This window comes from Berghia stephanieae, chromosome 2, assembly GCF_034508935.2.
Source record: "Berghia stephanieae isolate SIO BIC M18660-M18661 chromosome 2, UCSD_Bste_1.3, whole genome shotgun sequence".
Taxonomy (NCBI): domain Eukaryota; kingdom Metazoa; phylum Mollusca; class Gastropoda; order Nudibranchia; family Aeolidiidae; genus Berghia; species Berghia stephanieae.
Genome location: NC_088361.1, coordinates 95,220,749 through 95,246,507, shown reverse-complemented (window position 1 = coordinate 95,246,507; position 25,759 = coordinate 95,220,749). Strand labels below are relative to the sequence as shown.

Below are 25,759 nucleotides of genomic sequence, written 5' to 3'. Positions count from 1 at the left end.
AAAATTTTGAATATTTCATATGGTACAGAAAGACCGGGGATTGATTCGTTGACTGATTAACTGATTAATTTATTTAATGTAAGATTGACTGACCAATTGATAATGATGATAATTTTTGGTGTCGAATTGCCAAAATCGTAACAAATTGAAAACGAAATGAATATGTTTATGTTGTGTATATCGCACGTGTGAAAGAAAGAAAGAGAGAGAGAGAGAGAGAGAGAGAGAGAGAGAGAGAGAGAGAAAGAGAGAGAGAGAGAGGGAGAGAGAGAGAAAATAAGTAGGAGTGAAATATCTGTTCAATCTTAGTTATCGTTTAACATTATAACAAGTGTAACTAAATGACAAATTGCCATATTTATGGACAATAAAGATCTATTATTATTATTATTATTATTATTAAAGTCAAGCGGCGTTTTTATATTAACATTGAATATTTGATGTTATCAATTTCATTGTTTCCTGGAAATTTACGTACAATTGTTGTCAAAATTAATCACGTGTCGTGTTCATGGTAAACTTTTGATTCTAAAAGATTCTTGAACTTTTGCAATTTGAAATTTTTATCAAGTTCCCAAAGACAATGCGCGACCTTGAGAGCGTGCAATTGGAACGCGTCCGAAATCTCAAACGCAAGAGTTTAAGAATATTTTTATATTATACCTCTTCAATTTCATCACGTACATTATTCCTTATTAAATATTATATTCTTTGATTTTACAAGGAATGGTTCTCGAATTATCGATTTGAGATTAAGAATTAATTATCATGTGAAACGAAACAAGCCCTAGATGTGGGAGAGTAATATATTCAACGAAGTTAGATATAAATATCTATTTTAGCTAAAGCAACAAACGATATAAGCCCCTTCCCCCCCCCCCCCCCCCCCCAAGAATAAACAAAACAAAATACAAAAAAAAAAAAAAAAAAAACGAATTCTAATTAATCTATACATTGTGCGGCTATGTGGTCTAGTGGTATGACACTCGCCTACGGATCGGAAGGTCCTGGGTTCGAGCCTCGCGCTAGGCGCATAGTTGAGTCCTTGGAAAAGGCTTTTTACACACATTCCCTCACCGCACTCAGGTGTAAAATGAGTACCTGGCCGTTAACAGCGTTGTCTTTGTCCGAAAAATGGTAATATCGTTTAACAGGCGTCATGTCCCGTCCTACATGTTAAATGTTGCTGTTGACTAGGGACCTCTTGCAAAGCGCTTTGAGCACATTTAGTGGATATTGCGCTATATAAAGCTCAATTAAAATTATTCATTCTCTAAAATCATTAAAAACAGAAAACAGTAGCCAAATATTTTTTTGATACCTCAAATAATTGCATCTCCAAGTAATTTTAATTCCTTGCTTTGTAAAAGAAAATCGGTTATATTATAACTTACATTTATTATTCTTACGTACTTCCGTCTAACTTCCTGATAGCATCACAATACAATTCCGCCCACTGCGCCCCCCCCCCCCCCCCCCCCTCCGCCCTCGACACCCCCCCCCCCAACACACACAAACACACACACACACACACACACACACACACACAAACACATAACGAATGAAATGATTTAATCTGAGACGTGGAATGAGACGGCTGCCTTTGATAATAATCACGCGCACGAGAAAATAAGAATCGTTATAATGGGCGGTTTGGTTGCGTGATGAAAACGAAGCTTGAGGTGATCTAATAGACTTTCTGTGGGAAGGGAATATTATAATCATGCCCTCTGACGTGATTCGAACAGTCCGAATACTCACTTTTCAGTTAATAATGGTAGTGATAGCTATAGATCGAATGAAGATGACGTCACCCAGGTCTTTGTTAACATTTTTTTTTTTTTTTTTTTTTTTTTTGGCCATCCGCGTTTATGAGTAATTCTAACCCAAAGATAAACGGTTATTGTTACACCGAGTTTTGTGTGTTGGTCGGTTATACTTCCGGATGGCAAGCGCATACTATCTATAGATGCTGTGCGCTTTGCTAAACAACTCACAACATTGCCATCCGGAAGTATAACAGACCAACACACAAAACTATGTGTAACCTTGAACGTTTATAGTCTGGCAAATACAATTTAGTGCGAATTTCTCATAAACACGGATGGCAAAAAAAAAAAATAACAAAGACCTGACACCATTGCCATCCGGAAGTATAACGGACCGACACACAAAACTTTGTGTAACCAGGATAGTCTGGTTAATACAGTTTAGTGAGAATTACTTATTAACACGGATGGCAAAAACAACAACAAAGACTCAGATGACGACAACTTCATTCTATCTGCTGCCAGGACAATCCTACCAACACACAAAACTATGTGTAACCATTTTATTCTTCTTGTCAATGGAAATCCGTTAATTCCAGTTCACACTATAGATAGTATGCAGATGACGTCACTCAGGCCTTTGTTATTGTTTTTGCCATCCGCGTTTGTGAGTTGTTCTCACTAAACTGTATTAACCAAACTATAAAAGTTCATGGTTACACAGAGTTTGTGTGTTGGTCCGTTATACTTCCGGATGGCAATGTTGTGAACTTCTTGGCCAAGCGCATTCTATCTATAGGAGCAGGGCGATGGCCGTCACTTACTAGCTGGAACCTATCTACTACTGAACCATTTCTTTCCTAAAACATAACACTGACGAGCACCTTTTTGAACTCGTTCATGATAATGTTATATTATTTTTCCAATCTTGGTTCCTTGTGGAAAAGAAAATCTGTTTAGTTAGTACAACTCACAACTCAGGGGCAATGACTCTCACTGCGTAGTTACTCAACTCTTTTCTTAATGGAACAGTGTCCGATCTTTTCACTCTCTCCACAATTTGTTTGTCCAGTGAGAAGCAGAAGTCCTGTTATCACATCTCACCCTCTTCCAGTTAAAAATTCATTGGAAGTGTGTAACCGGTCCTCATGAGGACTAACACAGTGTACCCGTATATGTTTCATTTTGAATCATAAGGTAGTATAACTATTTTAATGGCAGGATGCATAGCCTGACTACTTATGCTTACACGGCGTAAAATAACGAGTAGGCCCTGTGGATGATTTTTTAATTGTCGAACAACATTTATTTAAGCTTAAAAATAAGATGCCATCCCTCTGAAACCAGAAGATCAGTTGCACAATGTATATTATAACCAGTCCTCCGAAGGATTGGTTTTATACTTCAAAAGAGACTTGACGCTATTGTTCCCTGTTTGTTCCTCCTATCCATGATGATGAGTTAAAGACCAATCACAGCATGATGACGTTAACAGTGAAATCTTAGAACTGTACACGCCTACACACGAGTCCAACCTTTACTCAAACACACTGTTGACCGATATTTTCAATTCACTCATCATCTTATTTTCCCAATTGGTTTCTTGTGTCTCGAAATAATATCAGTTATTGTCTCCCATCAACAGGGCGGTGATCGCTTATATAAACATTGTATATATAATAAACCACTTTCTTGACAATAAACAAAACAGTTAAGTACATCAGACATTATCCTAATCATTCTGTCTCCAGGAATAAGTATCTGTGTAAAAAACTACAATATAAAAATTTAGCCAGAAAACTCGTCCTTCAAATATCGATCGATTTAAATGACCCTCATCTTGGCAAACTTTCTCATACCTGGGACTTTACCAATTCCCGGGTTTCAGAGTTTTTGCCAAGATGACGGTCATTTGAATCGATCGATTTTTGAAGGATGAGTTTTCTGGCTAAAATTTTAAAAAGGAATTTTTCCACATAGCGGCCCTTAACTGGTTAACTGGTTAATTATTAATTCCAGGAAGACTCACCCTCCTGTACACGTGAGAATACCATAGAGAATGAAAGTGATATTGAGCTTCGAGAAGCTATGGACTGTAAAAAGTGATAAAATGAATATATATCATAATCGAAAAAGAAGAAAATATCAAACATAGAATGTTTCGGGCTCAAAACTCTTATTCAGCCCATAACAAAAACAGCAAAAGCGTTAATAGAATGAACGAAGTTGACGTCCCGCAGATCTTTGTTCTTGTTGGAGACAGCAATTTTGGTTAATGGGTCTCACTAAATTAATCAATGGCTATAAATGCTCAAAGTTACACATAATTTTGTGTGTTGGTTGGGATCCCAATAGCTCAGTTGGTAGATCACTCATTCACACGTAAAGGGACCAAGATCGATCCCGGGTGCATCCAGCAGTGATTAGTGATTAGATCTGTTCGATCAGGCGGAAAGTACTTTGCCATATACAAGCGTCCTATCTAAAAGGTAGCAAACAAGTGCAATTGTCCGTTTCACACTATAGAAATCGGGATAAACTCCAGCTACACGGTCTATTGTTTTTTGTTGTTGTTTGTTGTTGTTGTTGTTGTTGTTGTTGTGTGTGTGTGTGTGTGTGTGTGTGTTGGTACGTTATATCGGCTGGCGGATGTTTTGAGTATTTTACCCAAACGCATAGCATCAATACATAACTTAAAATCTGTACAGACTGCAGGAAAGTATTTGGCAAGTCTTGCGGTTAGTGTAATAAGATCTCGGGATCGAGGCCGTAATAGTCGACTTTACGTTCGTTACATTTTAGAGCATTATATAAACGCACTTAGGGATTACTTTATATCTTATTTTATTTAGCTTACGATTATATAACTTTAAAAAATCTCTCTCTGAGGCTTTGTTATTGATATAAATGGGGTCACAAACTAAAAACAACACCTTGCATGTAGGATGAGACATGATGCTCTTCAGGTACTATTATCATCATCATTATAATACTGGTACGGTCTTCGCTTCGTGACCCACAAGGTACGGAGTTCGACTACCCGCCTCGTTATTATTATTATTATCATCATCATCATCTCCATCCTCATTATTATTATTATTATTATTATTATTATTATTATTATTATTATTATTATTATTATTATTATTATTATTATTATTATTATTATTATTATTATTAATATTATTATTATTATTATCATTCAATAGAGGCAACGCTGTTACTTACCAGGTACTCATTTTACACCTGAGCGCTGTGAGACGATGTGAAATTAGAGCCTTATCATCCAAGTGCTCTAATATTCAATATACATCGTTCCAAGTTTATAACATTTTTATGCTTTGCTTTGCTTTTATTTATTTGTTGTTTGCCATAAATAAAATTAGCAGCAAATGTCAGCTGGAAACAGTTCCCGGAGCTATAAATTCCATGAGAGAAAGATCAAGTCGACGCAAATAGCATTATAAACAACCACAAACGTAAAAGTGAAATTGCCGTTAAGACACGGAACATTCGTTTGTTTATCGACAAAGGAATTGCACACGAAAGGTCCATTGGTCGTTCTATCTAACTCCATTTTCACCTTTACATTGTTTGTTGTTTTTTTTTGTTTTTTTTTTAACGATCCCAAGCCTTGACAGCCCCCACCGTTCTTAAGCTTAAAAGGGGTTTTATATAGGGCAATTTCCACTGAACGTGCTCAAAGCGTTTGACAGAGGGTCCCTGACCAACAGTAACACTTAACATGTATTATATAAGACGTCATGTCTGTTAAACGCCAGGTATTCATTTTACACCAGAGTACGATGAGAGAATGTGAATAAAGAGCATTTTTCCAAGGACAAAACTATGCGCCGAACGATGCTCGAACCCAGGACCTTCCGATCCGAAAGCGAGTGTCATACCCGCACAAAAAATCCCAGGATATCCTCCCAAGTCACTTTAGAGCTTACGGGTCTATAAAAAAAACGGAGTGGTTTACTCAACTCCGCACGCGAGATTACGGCGGTTGGTATTGACGATGATGATGATGATACCAAACAAGAGTGAGTACAAAAGAGGGGCGGGCGGCTCGCTTGCCTTTCGTTCGTGATGAAAATATGGGGGAGAACGAGTGAGTGTTTCTATTATTGATGAATAACGGAATATGAACAGTTGAGATTTCCTTCCACGCGTTTGTCTCTCACTCTCTAATTGTATTCATCAGTGACCTTAAGGATAAATATAATATTGTCAAACTCTTGTGAAAGTTGGTTCTTTAAGATTCGGTTCGGGAATTATTTAACTATACTCGAGAATAATTTTTCTGCTGTACTCTGATCTTTAAAAAATACACACATTTTAAAATTATGGCCAGAAAAATCGTCCTTGAAATATCGATCAATGAAAATGACTCTCATTTTGTAAAAAACTATCAAAACTGGTTCTTCTTTGAGTGCTGATTTTTTTTTTTTTTTAATTTTAAACCCCGGATTTTTAGAATGTTTGACAAAGATCAGGGTCACTTTTATCAATCAATATTCGATGGACTATGTTTTGCCAACATTTTGAAATAAATATTGGGTTTTTTGGGGGGTTATTTATTTGGAATTGTTCTTCAGAGCACACCAGTTGTATGCCATTACTTTTGCAATTCAAATATGACTTTTTTTCTCGTACTTCACCTTGGTCATTTTATTATTGTTGTTTTGTTTTGTTTTTTTTTTGTTTTGTTTTGTTTGTTGTTTTGCGTTTTTTATGTTTCTTTTTCTTTTTGTCTCTATTTATTCTCTATCTCTCTCTCTCTCTCTCTCTCTCTCTCTCTCTCTCTCTCTCTCTCTCTTGCTCTCTCTTGTTTAGAGTTGTTATGGATTTTATAAAAGCAGGACGGGTATTTTGGATTAGTTGTTCAGAGCCATTTGGCCCATCGAGCTGTAGCTTAACTCGGTTTCTATAACATGAAATGGACAAAAGCAATTGCTTGCTACCCTTTAGATAGAAAATTAACTACTCAAGGGACTTTCCGCCAGACCAAACAGATCCATTCACTGAAGGCGCGCGAGGGGGGGGGGGGGGGGGGGGGGGGGGGTTCAGGATAAGTTTTTGTATAAATCCGAGATCGATCTCGGCCCCTTTGCGTGTGAGGTGAGTGCTCTACCTACTGAACTATCAGGCCCTTGATTAGAGTAGATTGATATAAATTAAATTGAAATTGAACTTTTGACAGAATAAGCCGTGGGCTGCAAAATTTGTAACACACGGATGGAAGTTAATATAGCAGCTTGCAAAAAAAAAAAAAAACAACAACAAAAAAAAAAAACAACAAAACAAACAAAAACAAAAAAATCCCAAAAAACATAACCTTAAAGCAAGGAATTTTTCCGGTTTAAAACTCGTCATCACCCAATACCGAAACTGTTAATAATGTTAATTTTTAAAAATTATGCCCTTCCGCCAGACCATCATACGGTATCGTCGCCAAGTCATTCCACGAAGGAATATAGATAATTCATCAAACAAGATGTCTGATGTCAACAACAATCACCCATGTTGTTCAAGTGAACAAATTGGGGGTTAATAATCTTGCCCAAGGAAAATAAAACGAGTGTACCTGAAGCCGGACTCAAGCCCCTTCCCGGTCACAGTGCCATGCCCTAACTACTCGGTCACTTCGGCCTCTAATAACGTTAATACATCACTTTAAATCGAGACGTTTTAGGCGGCAAATGTGAATAATCTAACAAAAGTAACGCTATCTTATTTTCCCATATGACATGTCAAGAATTTCTCTGCCGTCCGCCTGGATTTAAAATTATATATATTATCCATTTAACGGTTTTTGTTATTGATTATTGACTGAAGAAGGGATTTGATCCTAAAAAAGTCCGTGTGGTATTATTTTCAAACCGTTTTATAATTCTATTTTTACATCGTTGTTAGTATTAGTGATTAACATGATGATCTGTTATTTAAAGTAGCATTTAGAATAACATAAAGGTTAATTTGAATTTGCCAGCTCTTTTAATGATATATAAATACTCTTGTGGTATGACTAACCCCTGGTTTGAGTCCTGATCACGAAAAGATGGGTCTTTTGGAAAAAATTCATTTTGCAATATTTCACATTTATCCAGTTTAACTGCCGTTTTCTGGAAAAAAAATACATTTTAAAAATTTCCAGAAAACTCGTCCTTTTAATATTGATCGATTTAAGTGACCATCATCTTGGCATACATTCTCAAACCCGAGTCTTCATCGCAAGGTTTAGTGTGTTATTATTTTGTTCGTTTTTGTAGCTGTTCTATAATATTTATTTTTGTACATTACTTTTATAGATCACAACTTCTGTCAGCTTGGTACCCTGTTAATATTGTTGTGTTTCACGTCAATGTTATTCACGATCGCTTTTCATATCAAAAGTGATAACAATGATCTGTGAAGTGGTCTGTGTGAGTCTCAGGATTGACGACGGTGTCACATTTCAAAGCTTTGGAATATCTTATCCATTCACTTTAGATTTAATTAACTGACATTTTTCTGTGGATTTGTTTTTAATTGGATGAGAAAGGGTTTTGTGCCCGAAACGTTACGTGTGTTATTATTTACTTTATTGTTGTAGTTCTTATAATTAATATGTATTTTTGTACATTACTTTTTTTTACAGTTCACGATTTCTATCAGCTTTGCTACCCCTGTTGATATAACTACAGTGTTTTGACTTCCCTCAAGATGGCCTTTCATATTAAACGTGACATAATTGAACTGTGAAGTTATCTGTATGAGTCTCTGGATTGACAGTGCTACATTTCAAATCAGCTTTGGAATATTTATACAATCACCTTAGATCACCTTACATTTGCTTTATTTGACTTTTTCTGTGGATTTGTTTTTATTGTTGTGACTTTCTTCTGGATTCTTGACAGGTGAGAGTGGTTGCTTCTATTCAACAGCTTAAATTAATATACAAGTGTCTGCGTCTTGGTTATATTATGATCTGTAACATCTGGTACTTTGTGTCTAGTGACACTTGTTTCAGACCTGAAGGTCCCTGGTTCGAGTCCCGTTCCGGGCGGCCTAAAATTTAAAATTCTTGGAAAAGATTCTTTACTCAAATTCCCTCAGAATACTCGGGAGTAAAATAAGTACCTAGTCGGTTGCAGTGTTATTATTATTTTCGAAACAAAACTTTAATATCACCTCACAAACGTCATGTTTCGTCCGCTATGCTAAGTGTTTCTGTTGACTCTTGATCCATTGTAAAGCGTCTTGAGCACATTTAGTGGATATCGCACTGTATTAAGTAAATGTTTTTGCAAAGACATATTCATCCGTAACAAACATCTCAGGGGTGTGGCTTGTTGTGAGTTTTATTCACTCGCAGAAATCAACGAGTCTTAAAAATGATGAGTGTATTAATGTGTTGTCACTTTAATGGGCAACTAACAAAAAGGGACATAATCTGTGACAAACGCATTCCCTTAATAAAAGCTTAATTTCTTTTACACATCTACTATTTTTGTTAAATTTTGAGATTTTGTATATGTTCTAAGTTCTACTTATTGTGCTCAAGCTGCTCTACAAGTGTTCCAAAGCCAACTATTAAACGTAACATAGGGCGGCTATGTGATCTTGTGGTATGACACACACCTTCGGATTAGAAGGTCCTGAGTTCGAGTCATGCTCTTAGTGGTGCATAGTTGATTAAGTGGAAAGGCTCTTTACTCACATTCTCTCACCCTAATCCGGTGTAAAATGAGTACCCGCCGTTTACAACGTTGTCTCTATTGGATAAAAAAATTGTAACATTGCCTAACATTGTCATGTCTCGTCCTACATGTTAAGTGTTGTTGGTGGTTAAAGACCCCCTCTAAAGCTATTTGAGCATTTTTTAAAATTGTGCTATATCAATGCTCCTGTTTTTTGTTTGTTATTTTTTTAAAATTGAGCTTTTATATAGAGCAATATCCACTAAACGTGCTCAAAGCGCTTTACAGGAGGTCCCTGGCCAGCAGCAACACTTACCAAGTAGGACGAGACATGACGCCTGTTAGGCGATTATACAATTTTTTTTCCCGACAGAGACAGCGCTGTTAACGGCCAGGTACTCATTTTACACTGGAGTCCGGCAAGAGAATGTGAATAAAGTGTCTTTTCCAAGAACTAACTATGCGCCGAGCGAGGCTCAAACCCAGGACCTTCCGATGCGAATGCGAGTGTCGTACCACTTAACCACATAGCCGCACATGTAAGACGAAGAACGGCCCATGTAAGGAGCAATTACATTTCTTTTTGCTAGAGATTTGAGGCGGTCGAATACATAATCTGCTAATTCCTGAATTGTGCCTGCATGTACTTTGCAATCAGATTACTGACATAGCCAAAAAAAAATACGTATCAAAAACTTTAGACAGAAAACTCTGCCTTCAAATATCAATCGATTAAAATGACCCTCATCTTGACAAAAAAACTCTTAGACCGGGGACAGCGGTGGGAAGTCCCCGGTTTGAGAGTTTTTGCCAAGATGAGGATTATTGTAATCGATCGATATTTGAAGGACGAGATTTCTGGCCAAATTTTGAAATAAATGTTATTATTTATTTTTTTTTTTTTTGTAATTCAGAGAACGGCAGATTAGTAAGGGCATATCTAGCTTAGTATTAGCCTGATCTACGCTGTACAGGTAGCTGGTTTTCACAGCTCATAATAACTACATGCTTCAGGCTACAGGAATTTTGGTATTATATGATATATCTTTGGGGGCCCCAGATAGCCCAGTTCGTAGAGCACTCGCTTCATACGCAAAGGGACCGAGATCGATCCCGGGTGCAGTCGAGATTTTTTTCTTATCCCCTTGTCCACCCCGGCAGTGAATGGGTAGCTGAGTCTGTTAGATTTGGCGGAAAGTACTTTGCGATACATTAGCGTCCCATCCAAAGGATAGCAAGAAATTGCTATTGTCCGCTTCACGCTATACAAACCCAGATAAACTCGGCTCCATGGGACGAATGGCTCAGAAGGACTACTTTTAAAAAAATGATATATCTTTCTAGAGAAAAAAATCCAATATTATTATCAATTCTACGTAAATGATATATAAACGAATAAAGCACTGCACTCCCACCAGGGAGATCAATGTTTGAACCCCACTATTGGCATTTCATTTCTTTTTCATTAAACAAGACATTTACCCCTTTCGCTTGTTTTGCGGCGATATCCTGCGGCTTGGATTCTCTTAGTCTTTTCTATAGTTACATGTACCCTTTAGAGAGAAAACACTCCCCAAGGATGGATTTTGGGAAATTTTATTTCATTAGTGTCTTTTTTTTAAAATAGTTTTTACGATATATTAAATTTGATTGATTCATATAAACACAATATTTGGGAATAAAATAAATGAATTAATTGATGAGTAAAATAAATAGAGTGATAACAAAAACAATCAATAAATAACTTTAGAAATAAAATATCAAATAAATAAATAATTAATTAAATAAATAAATAAGATAAGATAGAACATGAATACATACACAAATTAAATTTAATAAATAAATCAATAAATAAATAAATAAATAAATAAATAGATAAGAAAATAAAGGAATAAATCAATAAATGAATAAATTATTCAAATGAATAGAAGAATGAAATAATCTTGATATTGCATGTAGAGTACACTTAGATTCTCTCATCGTGCTCTGGTGTAATGTGTAACTTGCCGGGAACAGAGTTGTCTCTGTCTGAAAATGTATTAACTCCTTCCAAAATAGCCAAAACCTATCGCGAACACAGTTCTCTGTGGCGTAGCGACTAGCTAACCTAATCCAAGCTGTCCACGGGAGACGATTGATTGAATTCTGAAACACGTTTTCTTCCGGAAAAAGAAATTGTCATCCATCACGATGTAAAAGGTATGGGCACGCATTATGTTGTCCAAGGACAATGTAAGAGGTATTATCCCACCCATCTCATGGGAAAACCCTATCATTTCTTTATAAATTCGTTGAAGATTATTTATAATTCCCAATCAGCTATCTATCTTTTCATTCCAATAAAATGTGCGAAAATATTCTCCAATCGTTGAATGTAATTTTTATTCAACACGTTCAATGTAGGCGTTGAATAAAAATTACATTCAACGATTGGAGAATATTTTCGCACATTTTATTGGAATGAAAAGATAGATAGCTGATTGGCAATTATAAATAATCTTTTGTTGCGCACGAATACAAATCCAATGATTTTAGTGTTGGGTCATTCAAGCAGAAGGAGAAAGATACAAATTATGGTGAATAGAAGTACTAAGACCATTTGGTTACAGAATATTTAGTGATCATACTTGGAGGGGTAGAATAAACGCTACACGTTATGTGTCCAAGGGGGATGTTTCTATCTTTGAAAAAACTCTCAAACCTGGGTCATAAGGAAGACCTCGCAAGATCCCGGGTTTCGGAGTTTTTGCCAAGATGAGGGTCATTTAAATCGATCAATATTTGGAGGACGAATTTCTGGCCAAACTGTATTTTGAGAGTTTTCATGAGTACATGAGTTTTCTGGATGATTCAAATTCCAACATCAATCCTTCGATTCAAATTCCAAGATCAATCCTTCGACATCATAACGTTTTGAGACAATGGTTCACATTATAGAAAGAACAAAGCTGGCGTCACTCAGGTCCGTGTTATTGTTTTTTAGCCAGCCATTTTTATGAGTATCTCCCCACTAAATTGTATAAATCAGACTATTAGGGGAGATAAGTTGAAAATATTTGTTTGACAGATGTAATTTGTCTGTACGGAAAAATAGCCTAATTCAAAGAACTGTGACAATTTGGAATACTCTAAAGTGTGAGAGAGAAAAATCTAATTCAATTAATATTTTTAAGAATGGCATTGATAAGAACTTACTAACCTAATATTTGATTTTGATGAATAATGTAACGTGACATTGGATATTATTGCATTTTGTATATCAATTAGTTGAAACCCTCGAATGTACAAAGTTGGTCATGTTCAATGAATGTAAATAGAGTTAATTATACTACGAATATTGAATTTACACTTAATTATGTATTGGATGTTTAATACTCAATATTATCAGTAAACATTGAATGCTGTTTATAAAATAGATAAATTGTATCTATGTATAAAAGTTACAGAAAGCATTTAAAGGTTTGTATAACATATTAGTTTTTATACGATACGATACGATACGATAAGTCTTATATGTTAGTACGTAATATCCGGCTGGCTCATATTGTGAACTTTTTTTTACTAAATGCATTGCACCAATATATATGGAGATTGCGGATTGACCTCGATAGGTTTGGATGGCAGTGCGGCGTTTGATTACTAAACTGTCTGATTTCCAATGACATATTCATGTCCTAAGGCGTTAATCTCCTGCAAAGGCGGCGACATCATTGCGATTGAATCTTCAACGGATATTAATATAGAATCGAGTCCGTATTCGATTTCGTCGCAATGAGAGACTATTCGGTTCTCTCTCGCATTAATCCGATACCGATGCAATCACTGTGAAGGATTTTAATAATAAATAGGGAGATGGGAAGTGAAAGGTAGAGGGATTGATATAGATAGATAGATGGTTAGATAGATAATTGGACCGATGGTTAGACAGATAGATAGATAGATAGATAGATAGATAGATAGATAGATAGATAGATAGATAGTGAGTGGACAGTGGGAATTAGAGCAAGAGAAAAGAGGGATAGAGATAGAGATAGATAGATATATAGATAGATAGATAGATATATAGATAGATAGAGAGTGAGAGTGAGAGAGAGAGAGGGAAGAGAGAGAGAAAGAAAGAGAGAGAGAGAGAGAGAGAGAGAGAGAGAGAGAGAGAGAGAGAGAGAGAGAGTAAAATGACGTAGGAAAATAGTTCCCTTTACCATTTATCTATCGGTATTTCTATAACATTATTAATTATGCTTGTCATACAACGTTAAAAAAATAGTTCTCGAGAATTCTTTTTGCCTCGATGATCCCATTGTCACTTGTGAAGTCAATTTGTGTGAGTAAATTAATTATGTGACAAAACAATAGATCAAAAGGTTTTCACCCCATTCGGTGTGCAAAGTATTATTATTATTATTATTATTATTATTATTATTATTATTATTATTATTATTATTATTATTATTTTTTACTATTATTATTATTATTATTATTATCATTATTATTATTATCATCAATAACACAAATATATGCTCCATTAGCTGTCATAAATTGGGTTTTTTTTTCTTCAAATAGGCCTCTGGTTCTATTTATCATGAAATATGCAATCATTGGACCGCTAACTATGCGATGGATAACTCGATTGGGCAATACAGATCGCTTCCAGCACTTTTCTAAATCTAAATTGGGACCATATTGTCTGAAGTCTATCTAGAAATAAGAAAAGATATATATAGAACGAAATTGACGTCACTCCGCTCTTTTTCCTTATTTTTTGCCAGCCATTTTTACTAGTGAGCTCTCATTTAATTCTATCAATCAGACGTTCGTTTAAGGTTACACACAGTTTTGTGTGATAATACGTTATATCTGGCAGGCAGATGTTATGTTTATTTTATCTAAACGCAGTGCATTTATAGATAGTTCGAAGATGACGTCACTTAGGTCTTTGTTATTGTTTTTTGCCATCCGCGTTTATGAGTAATGCTCACTGAACTGTATTAACCCGACTATAAACGTTCATGGATACACACAGTTTTGTGTGTTGGTCCGTTATACTTCCGGATGGCAATGTTATGAGCTTCTTAGCCAAGCGCATACTATCTATATGGTAGTTCAAACATTAGCCACAATGCAGCAACGCTAATGGGCATGATCTATATTAACTTCCATGTGCTCGAGGTCATTGGTCACATTGCAAAACGTGCTCAAAGTGACCCACTTAGGGAAAAGTGTTCACAACTTTTTTAAATATCTAATATCACGATTGGTAATTTTATTCAGCTTGACACATGGGTATGTTTACAAAGTTCATAAACAAAGCCGCAGGTTTACATTTGGTAAGATATATCCAATCGTTGGAGCAACAAATCATGTGATTGATAACCCGGTTGGACGAAAACATGAATATAGATCGCTCCCATTAAGTAATAAGTGACTGTTTATTGCTCAAGGAGAAACAAAAAGATGTTGGCAACAGTAGCCTTCGGAAACTCATAAGACTGACACCCCCCCCCCCTCCCCCAATAAAAAAGTCAAAAGATGAATCTGTGAACATAAAAGAAAACAAATCGTGAGTTGTATTCAAAAGTTCAACTAATTGAATCATTACTGTATTTTCATGGGCACTACAAACGACAACTCACTAGAGGGTGGAGTACTCTATAAATAATGTCAAAAGACAAGGCCTGGTGACAGGGAAGGGAGAATTTGACGTCACTCAGCTCTTCGTCATAAATGTTTTTAGCCAGCCAATTTTTTAAGTAGTTCTCATTAAATTGTATTAATCAGACTATAAACATTTAAGGTTCCACATACTTTTGTTTGTTGATACGTTTTATCCGGTTGGTGGATGTTGTGTGTTTTTTAACCTAGCGCATAGCATCATATTTAACGATAGATGTTGTGCACTTGGCTAAGACACTCACAACATTGCCATCCGAAAAAACACTGACCAACACACAAAACTGTGTGTAACCTTGAACGTTTATAGTCTGGTTTAAGACAGTTTAGTGAGAATTACTCATTAACACGGATGACAAAAAACAAAAGCAAAAACCCGAGTGACGTCATCTTCGTTCCATCTACAGCTTCTCGCTCAAACCGATGGCGTTAACGATGGCGACACTCAAATATGTTTCCCGCTTTGAACTATTCTGCTAGGGCATCTTTCCCCCATATTCCTCGACGTGCGGCTATGTGGCCAAGTGGTATGACACTCCTTTTCGGATCGGAAGGTCCTGAGTTCGAGCCTCGCTCGGCGCATAGTTGAGTCCTTGGAAAAGGCTCTTTACTCACATTATCTCAACGTACTCAGGTGTAAAATGAGTACCTGGTCGTTAACAGCGTTATCTCCGTCCGGAAAAATTTGTAAAATCGTTTGACAGGCGTAATGTCTCGTTGTACGTGTTACGTGTGCTGTTGGTCAGGGACCTCTTATAAAGCGCTTTGAGCACATTTACTGGATATTGCTCTATATAAAAGCTCAAGTTTAAAGTTTAATTAAAACAAAAAAAAAACAGTAGGTGAATGGGAAAATAATATTATAGTTAAAAATTCAAGTTACAAATTGAACTACGATCATTGGTTGTGGCCCAAATAACACATGAACTTATCGATAAAACCGACGTGAGGCAGTGACAGGTTACTCGGCTACAAGGTTCTATGCTTTGTGCTTTGAATGAATATTACACCCCTATAAAAGGAACAAAATTGCCGTTACAAAGCTCATGGTATTGTTTTTTAGCCAGCTATTTTTATGACTAGTTCTCACTAAATTGTATTGATCATACTTAAAAGGTTGGTATGTTTTAACCGGCTGGCGGATGATGTGAGCATTTTATTTAAACTGATCGCATAGCACGAATAATCCCAATGAATGCTTACAGCGTGCACTTATTTGCAGGTCTTATAACCAAATTCCTTATAAGCTCATTGGCTCATTCTTGTAATGGAAATCTAAATAAAATGACGCGAACACGTTCCCATTACAGCAGTGTTAAACGAGGCCTATGGTTCGGATGTCAGACCTGCATGTACACGTCAAATGCTAACCATCAAAGATGAAATTGAATATTGCATCAAGTTATTATGGAAATTTTACCATCAATTTCCACTGACAAAGCAGAATCATCCAAATTGAATATTCATTTATAAAACGATATTACGATGATTATGGAAAATAACGATGCAAATACCTAAGAGGCAGAAAATGCTGTATCGTATGGTATATTATCGAATCGATTCGTACCGTTTACGAGCTAATACATAGCTTCTAAAAACCTTTATATGCTCTGTGTAACGTTATGCATAGATAGATAAAATTTATCAATATCGTTTATTTACCTTTCAAGATATGGTCTAATTGTATTACACTCGCATTCGCAACGGAAGATCCAGGGTTCGTGTTACGACTGAAGAGGCGAATTGTTAAGACCTTTGGAAAAAGCTCTTTACTCACATTCTCTCACCAAACTCAGGTGTAAAATGAATGCCTGACGATTAACAACGTAGCCTCTGTCTTTAAAAAACCCTGCAAGTTTGCCTTACAGGCGTCTTGTCTCCTTCTTTATGTTAAGTGTTGCTATTGGCTAGGGACCATTTGTAAAGTGCTTTGAGCACTATTTGTTAATACTGCACTATAGAAATGCTCAAGTAAAAAAAAAAGTGTTCCACCGCTCTTCTGCAGGAATAACCAGATACCAAAATGTGATATCAAATACAGAATGGTCAGAACTGTCTGATTTTAGCTTTTGTCCCTTTTAACAAATTAATAGTACTTCAGAGCCATTCGACCAACTTGGAGCTGGAGTTTATCCCGGTTTCTATATTGTGAAACCTACAATAGCAATTGCTTGCTATCCTTTGGATCGGATGCTAGTCTATTACAAAGTACTTTCTGCCAAATCTAACATACTCAGTTACGAATTCACTGCTGGGTGGAATGGGGGGTCAGAAAAAATAATCTCGACTGCAACCGGATTCGATCTCGGTCCCTTTGCGTGTGAAGCGAATGCTCTACCAACTGAGCTATCGGGACCCCATTTAAGCAAATAGTTCTTAATAAAACATAGAACATAAATCCAAAATACTGATTTGTGACTATCAACGTGTACTTATCTGCAGGTCTGATAATCGAAAGTGTTATGGGCTCATTGTTATAAGGGAAATACTCTCATACCAATGCAAAAATAAAGTTCATTACAACAATGTCAGATCCTGGCCATAATTGCGTTCGGTTATCAGACCTGACAAAACACAGCTGTGAGACAACGAATCACATAAATATACAACCCAAATTCTTTGTTATTCACAATAAATTTGACTTTAATTAAGCATCAGTCACTTCAGCATAGTACCATGTAGGGTCACTAGCTCGCAGATTCTTTGATGTAAAGTATTCTTTTCTATGAAACGTTGTTAGAAGTTAAGGTTAATTTTATGAGGCAGCAAGTAAGGTGGCACAACAGTAGGGTCTTTGCTTAGTTAATACCCAGAAAAAAAAATACAAACTGACTTTAGATTCCTCGTCTCGCTGTGTGGCGTTTAGCATATTTCATTGCCCTGGCCTAACTCCCTTGTCCGAGTTATTCCAGTTTTTGGTTGGAATGGACTCTAAAGACAAAGTACCCCTTCGGGATTATTGTTATTATTATTATTATTATTATTATTATTATTATTATTATTATTATTATTATTATTATTATTATTATTATTATTATTATTATTATTATTATTATTATTATTTTATCATTATTATTATTACTATTATTTTTATCATCATTATCATTATCATTATCGTTGATAATAATTTAATCGACCGAAATATAATTTTGAAGCAGAACTATTTTTCTCGCCAAAAAAGAAATCAAAGTATTATTATTTTATTTCTGAATTTGGCTGTATTATTAACCTAGTTGCAACTACACTCTGTGGATGTTAGAATAAGGAAAATTACAGCAATTTAGATGACAGATCATTAATTATTACGCTTTGTTTTGTGTATAATCGATATTGGAATATGATTAAGTACAGCTTTGAAATGTGTGTGCAGATAAAAAAGCAAAAAAAAAGCTGTAATGTTACATTGGAAATATTGAATGACTAATAATTATATTTTAAAATGCTATTTCAAAAAGATTATAGCCATTAGATGTTAACACCTATTCTGCCGTATTTAAAAATTAAGAAAAAAGCACTTTTATAAAATTTTGGCCATAATAAAACTCGTCCTTCAAATATCGACGCAATAGAATGACCCTCATTTTATCAAAAACTCTCAAACGTGGGACATTAATAATCTCATATGTTTGAGCGTTTTTGATAAGATGAAAGTCGTTTTAGTCAGTTGATATTTGAAGAACGAGTTTTCTGGCCAAAATCCCAAGACAACGGCAGTTAGATACGGTTTAAGAGGAAGTGTTACTAAATGAGAGACAATTGAATGTTTGAAGCTATAAATATATGTGAAGATTAGGTATAAATTTAGCTAATGTAAACAAAAGTCGTATCATTTCTATTTCGCTGTAGGTTGTAGCTTGATCAAAATAGCAGTCGCTTTATAGTGTAAAATCTATTTTTTTAAAAAAGACTGCCGGGGGACGGGGATTACTTGAAATACGAGTAACTTGCAAACCTTTTTTAAAGTTAGGGTGATTATATCACCTCTTAATTCATATGGTTGTTTTGAATATCTTCTAAAGCCCAATGGTCATAATTTACACTTGGCAACCCAAGTGCCAGATTCATTTGCAACCACCCATATATTTTATAACGGACTGGTTTTTATCGTTGGTGAGTCAAAAGATTCGTCTCGATTTATAATAATCAAAAGAGATGAGTGCCTGTAATAGCGGGTTCACCACTAATATATATATATATATATATATATATATATATATATATATATATATATATATATATATATATATAATGTTTTTTCTTGGCATGATATCAAAGGCAATTTTTATTTTGGGTTTATCTCGGGAAAGAAAATACAGAACAAAACCAAAATAAAACGGGTATCAGCGGAGATGCAGAGATTTATAAGGAGCTAATATTTTGTCTCAAGGAAAGAAGAGACTAACAGAAAACCTTGAAATCTGGTATCCAGCAATCTGGTATTGCTTTATCAACTGGAACCATCTCGCCTCAGCAAATCTATAAGAGCATCTCCGACCCTGGTGAGATGAATTTTATAACAGTAGGTATGTGTACATTGAATGACATGAATACAAATTATTATATACCTTAGTATTTAAAACGTGTCCATTTATACACGTTCAGCATAATATTATCCACAAAACGTGCTCAAAGCTCTTTATACAGGTCTCTAGCCAACAGCAAGGCTTAACATGTAAGACGAGACATGACGCCTGATAAACGTTAATGCATTATTTTTACATGGCCATGTAATCAATTTACTCATAAGTGCCGTGAGAAAATGCGAGTAAAGATTCTCTCCAAGGACTTAATTGGATTCAATAGTCTGATGTCACGTCGCCCAACAACGACGAGCATCGTGGTTCTAGATAAAGAAAATCGGTACTTTTTATTCTTCATGCTGGCTAGAACTCTTCATATGTCTTGTGATCTGAATGTATAAAAGTCAAAACATGATCAGATTTATAATGTTTTTTTTCCTCTGGATACACTTTTATACTCGTAGGAGAAATATTTCATAAGGGGGTCCGACATTGTTCTGATAGTTTAGAGCCAGTTACTAAGTTACTATTCGTCATTACGAGGGAAGTGACGCCACGACTGTTGAAGAGTATTATGGGCCGCTCAGAGCAGGCTCGAACTCTTGACTCTTCGGTTTGTATGTTCTTGTTCAACAAGAAGCAAAAAAAAAAAAAAAAAAGAAAAGAAAAAAAGAAAAAAAAAAGACCAAAACAAAAACATCAACAAAAAACAAAACAAAACAAAACAAAAAGGCCTAAATCACACAGACAAAGAAAAAAAAACAAAATAAGACTCCACTGTTTTTCAACCATCTGCTTTTCCGGCATAATGAATGAGTCATAAGGCCCTATAGGGATGACCAAACAATAGCAATATTATTATTATAGGTAGGACGCCAGATCCAACAGACCCCGCGATCCACACAATCACTGGTCGTTGGACGAGGGGGATAGGTGTGGTCAGATATAAACATTCAACTACACCACCTGAGATTGACAGAGCACTCCTTTTGTTTCTGAGGGGAGCTCTCTTCCAACACAACTTACTATAGATAGTATGCGCTTGATCAAGAATCTCACAACATTGCCATCCGGAAGTATAATGGACCAACACACAAAACTCTGTGCAACCTTGAACGTCTGTAGTCTAGATAACACAGTTAAGTGGGAATTACCCATAAACGTGGATAGCAAAAAGCAATAACAAAGACCCGAGTGACGTCAACTTCGTTCTATCTATAAGAACTTCAGGTATAGTTAACCAGTCACTGTAGTACTCCAGAAAAAAACGTGTTAAAATTTGGCCTGAAAACTCATCCTTCAAATACAAATATCGATCGATTATATTGACCCTTATCTTGACAAAAGTATTAATCCGCCCCCCCCCCCCCCCGCCCCCCACCACACACACATTCCCTCTCCCATAGTAGCTACGAATTTTCAAAATAACAAAAAAGAAGGCACATCGGTCATAAAAGTCATGAGAAATTGTCAATGTGGTTATTATTTTGGTTATGTGTGTGTGTGTGTGTGTGTGTGTGTGTGTGTGTGTGTGTCGGGGCCAGGCACAGATCGTGTTATCAAGCTGATGAACACATAAAGTCAATGGGCTGATAACAAAATGTCTATTGCAGTAAATGACGCGTGAAGACATAACCCGTGCTTTGTATGAGTTTGTGTATAATTGTCTATGTGTGTGTGTGTGTGTGTGTGTGTGTGTGTGTGTGTGGATATGTGTGCGTGTGATGGGAAATATTGATTCTTGTATGAAATACCAATAAACTACGTAGTCACATCAAAGCACCTGGATTGTAATTATTTCAGCAGAAGACAGATTGCGATGGTTCACTGATTAAGACTTGGTAGACATTGTTATGGTATGAATGAGAGTTGATGTATGCGAGTATCGAAACTTTTATAGTCAATGAAATGGTATCGATCTTTTACAATTGTCTTCCTCGTTGAGAGCCATTCTGTGCCCAAACATCATTAACATTCAGTATTGATGTTATGCTTTTAGGTAAAATGATCACACCATCCGCCAGTCAAATTAAACATACCAACACACAAAATTGTGTGAAACCTTGAACGTTTATAGTATAATTCATATAATTTAGTAAGTACAAATCATTATCAGGCTGTCTTTGAATAACAACCAAGTAGCTGGGTGATGTCAGCTTAGTTCTTACTATTCATGGTATATATTACGAGTACGATACTATTTTTTATAAACTCTTTTTACTGTAAAACTTGGGGTTTTGCGCGGCTTTAATCCTGTTACTGTGTCTAAAATCGAAAATGAAAAGAGGAGAAAAATGAAGGAGGTCAATGTCAAATTTACAAGAATACTGAAAACGTAAGAGGAACGGTGTAGTAAAACTTAACGCTCAAATCCCTGCATAATCGAATTCAAATGTGGATTTCCCCTTTAACTACGAGTGTGAACAGCAAAACCAACAAATCCCTTCCAATAAGAAATGGTTCGCATTCAATAGTTTACGCATTCCTGAGCAGAGGAGATCATCTAATATTATGGCAACTTTCAAATGGAACTAGATCTATCTTTAATTTTGATCTTTTCGTAAGCGGTTTTTTGTTTTGTTCTTGTGTTTTTTAACTAGTATTTTTACTTTCTGAAGAAATACCAACAGCCCAGACCGGCTATGTGGTCTTGTGGTATGACACTTGCCTTCAGATCGGAATGCCATTGGTTCGGGTTCTGTTCTTAGGGGTAAATGATAGTTGAATACCAGGACAAGGTTCTTTACTCGCATTCTTTCACCATAATCAGGTGTAAAAGAAGTACCCGGCCTCTAACAACGTTGTCTTCGTCGCAACTCCGTCTTTGTGAGCAGCGTTTTGTGTTGACTGATAGGAAGAAACTTGCAATCGAGGGTTCCGGTAACTGGGGATTATTTGTCTTATTTTGTTGTTTTTGATTGGTTGTTTTTGTTTTTAGCTCACTTGTCAATATAGGGAATGAGATTAGCGGAAGAATAGCGTCCCTAGATTGGACGTCACCCATAGTCTGTGACGTCACCGTCGGAAAAATTATTAGAGAGAGAACGTCATGTTGGTTTGCGCATATGCGTCTCTCGTCCTCGCTTCCGGTGAAAGCGGCTTGAGACACTTCAAAACCAAATTGACGTTCTCTCTGTAAGGTGACGTCCAATCAAGGGACGCTACTCTTCCGCTAATCTCATTTCCTATAGACCCTAACAAAGAGACGAGTTACGTTAAAAGCAATTTCAGAACTAACCACATGCACTACATTGCCGTACTATGGAAAAACCCATATTTAAAAATTTGACCAGAAAACTCGTCCATCAAGTATCGATCGATTTAAATGACCCTCATCTTGGCAAAAACTCTCTCAAACCTGGGACTTCGCTAAGTCTTCAAAGATGAAAGTAGTTATAATCTATTGATATTTGAAGGTCGAGTTTTCTGGCCAAAATTTTAAAATGTGTTTTTTAAGAGTGTGGAAGTATTACTAACGGGTTTTAAAGCGTTGACACGCCCTCTATCGAAAAGGTCACACAACTTGCTTTTAACCAGTTAAGCCGTACTCTAAAACAAACACGTATTTAAAAAGAAATTAACCAAAAAAATCTTCCCTCATGATCAAATATCTATCGATTTAAATGACCCTCATCTTGACAGAAATTCTGAAACCACTTCACGGAGTCCCAGGTTTAACAGGTTTTGCAAAGATGAGGGTCATTTAAATCGATCGACATGAATTTGTAGGATTAGTTTTCTGGCAATTTATTTTAAAATACGAGTTTTTCAAGAGGATGGCAGTTAACAGGTTAAGAGGGGGCGGTAAGCTATCGATTTTGAAGCAGACTGGAAACTGAAAAGGAGGTCATTGTGTCAGAGTGTTGACACAGACACAAGATTGATGTCGATAACACTTATTGAATGTTTAACGGGGAAAAAACCGCCTTACCTCTGGAAAAAAACTCGTATTCAAAATTCGCAGAGTCCCCAGGTTTTGCCAAGATGAGAGTCATTTAAATGGAAAGACGAGTTTTCTTGCCACATTTTAAATACGAGTATTTTTTCCAGAGTACGACAGTTAACTGGTTAAAACATAGATGAGCGTAGGTACTTATTTACAGGTCTGATAACCCAAATAGTTACGGGCTCATTGTACTAATGGAAATACTTCTCTCGAACCAAAGCAAAATTTGGTTCATTATAGCAATGCTAAATCAAGCCTTTAATTACTGGTGTTCTGTTATCAGACCTGCGAAAACGCATACATCGATTTAATCTCCATCGTCTCTATCTAGTATTGTAGATGAGAACGATATTGACGTCACTTAGCTCTTTGTTATTGTTTATATGCAGCCATTTTAATTATTAGTTCTCAATATGTAGTATCTTTGTTGATGACAGTCCTTCTGCGTTGAAGCTCACAATCTTAAAGTCGTCCAGGGTGCGGGCCGAAGGGCTATCCTTTACCAGACTAGACATAGTTTTGTGTGCTGCTACGGTATATCCGGCTGGCGAAATTTTATGAGTATCTAAACCAAGCGCATAGCATCAATGTATAGATAGAATGAAGTTGACGTCACTCTGGACTTTGTTATTGTTTGTTTTGTTTTTTGCCATCCGCGTTTATGAGTAATTCTCACTGAACTGTATTAAACAGACTAATGTTACACATAGTTTGTTTGTTGGTCCGTTATATTTCCGGATGGCAATGTTGTCAATTCTTTGCCAAGAGCATACTATCTATACGCCAATACGTTCTCGAAATTGGATTCAGTAGTCTGATGGTTCTGATGGTAGTCTTGGTTCTAAACAAAGAAAATCATTACTTTTTATTCTTCATGCTGGCTAGAACTTTTCATATGCCTTGTGATCAGAATGTGTAAAAGTCAAAACATGATCAAATTTATGGGGTTTTTTTCGCTCTGGATACCCTTTTATGCTCGCCGGAGAAATATTTCAAACGGCGTCCGCCATTGTTCCGATAGTTTAGAGCCAGTGTTACTAAGTTACCATGCGTCATTAGGAAGAGGAAGTGACGTTACGACTGTTGAAGAGTATTGACATTAAAAATGATCAATGTGGTCAAGATATCACTACGCGTCAAAGCCTATCTTTATAAAAACTGGATGCGTGACGGAACTGATATGTTTTGTATGTGTGTGTGTGTGTGCGCGCGCGCGCGGAGGGGGGGGGGGGGGAGATGCTGTATTTTTGTTGGAATATTTTTTTTTTTTTTGCAAAAATTATTCGATAGTTAAATCGTGTTTTCACCGTAGCCAAAGGGTTATAAAGATCTATTGGGGTGAACTAGATTCTGGTGTAGAAACTTGATTTGCACATCAAATTAAGCAGGAATGGAAAATATTCGTTTGTCGCACTTAAACAATCAAAGTTCCCCCCCCCCCCCCCCCCCCCCACAAACAAAACAAAAAAAAAAAAACAATAAGAAAAGAAACATATAAATTCAACCACATTTGAGTGTTTTTTTTTGCCAAGAAATTTCAGCATTTTAGGTACCTAAATATTTTAGTTATATTTCTGTTGGCATGACGACTTTCAAAGAATTACCACAACGACCATTTATATTAAGATAATGTTTTCTAACTGTTCTTTCAAGGACAGACGTAGTACTAGTACATAATTTGTGGTAGAATGACAACAGGTTCTTTGGTCATTTCACGACTTTTAAATGTCAGACAATGAACAGTTAATTGGTCTGATTGATCATCGTGTGGGTTGCTTTGAATAACATAATCATCTATTTCCGGTCAACAACCATGGTATAATTAGATTTATTTCTCGCCTACCCGCTAGATTATGTGGCGTTCAAACATGTTTCTATCGGTAAAATTCCCACCATTGGGCATAATTAACCCTCTCCTTACCACCCATAGGAAAATCGTCACATTCGTTACGATGTAATCGACAATTTTCTCATTCTGATTTCTCTTGTACTCGTACAACACGAAATTTAAAGAAATGCTTTGATGACAGCTACAATACTAAACACTGTGTTGTAGAGCTCACTTATTACTTTTGTTTGAGTTAGAACAGTCTATTTTTGTGCTGGATGGGTGTGACATTTGAGAAAAATTCTAAAAATAGCTGGTAAGGAGAGAGTTAACCGGTTAAC

General features: G+C 36.1%; 1 protein-coding gene across 5 annotated transcripts in view; it reads left to right on the top strand.

Moving 5' to 3' along the window:
- Positions 1–25,759, top strand: part of LOC144965919 (parathyroid hormone/parathyroid hormone-related peptide receptor-like) — a 168,428-nt gene that overhangs the window by 54,036 nt on the left and 88,633 nt on the right. For 2 of the 5 annotated variants that reach the window (XM_078901771.1, XM_078901769.1), the window contains exons 1-2: positions 5,955–6,018; positions 8,413–8,671. The gene's annotated coding sequence lies outside the window, so the exon portion shown is untranslated. Of the gene's footprint in view, positions 1–5,807; positions 5,884–5,911; positions 6,019–8,412; positions 8,672–25,759 lie in introns of those variants that run through there. The other 3 variants (XM_078901770.1, XM_078901772.1, XM_078901768.1) reach the window with 3 other exon arrangements.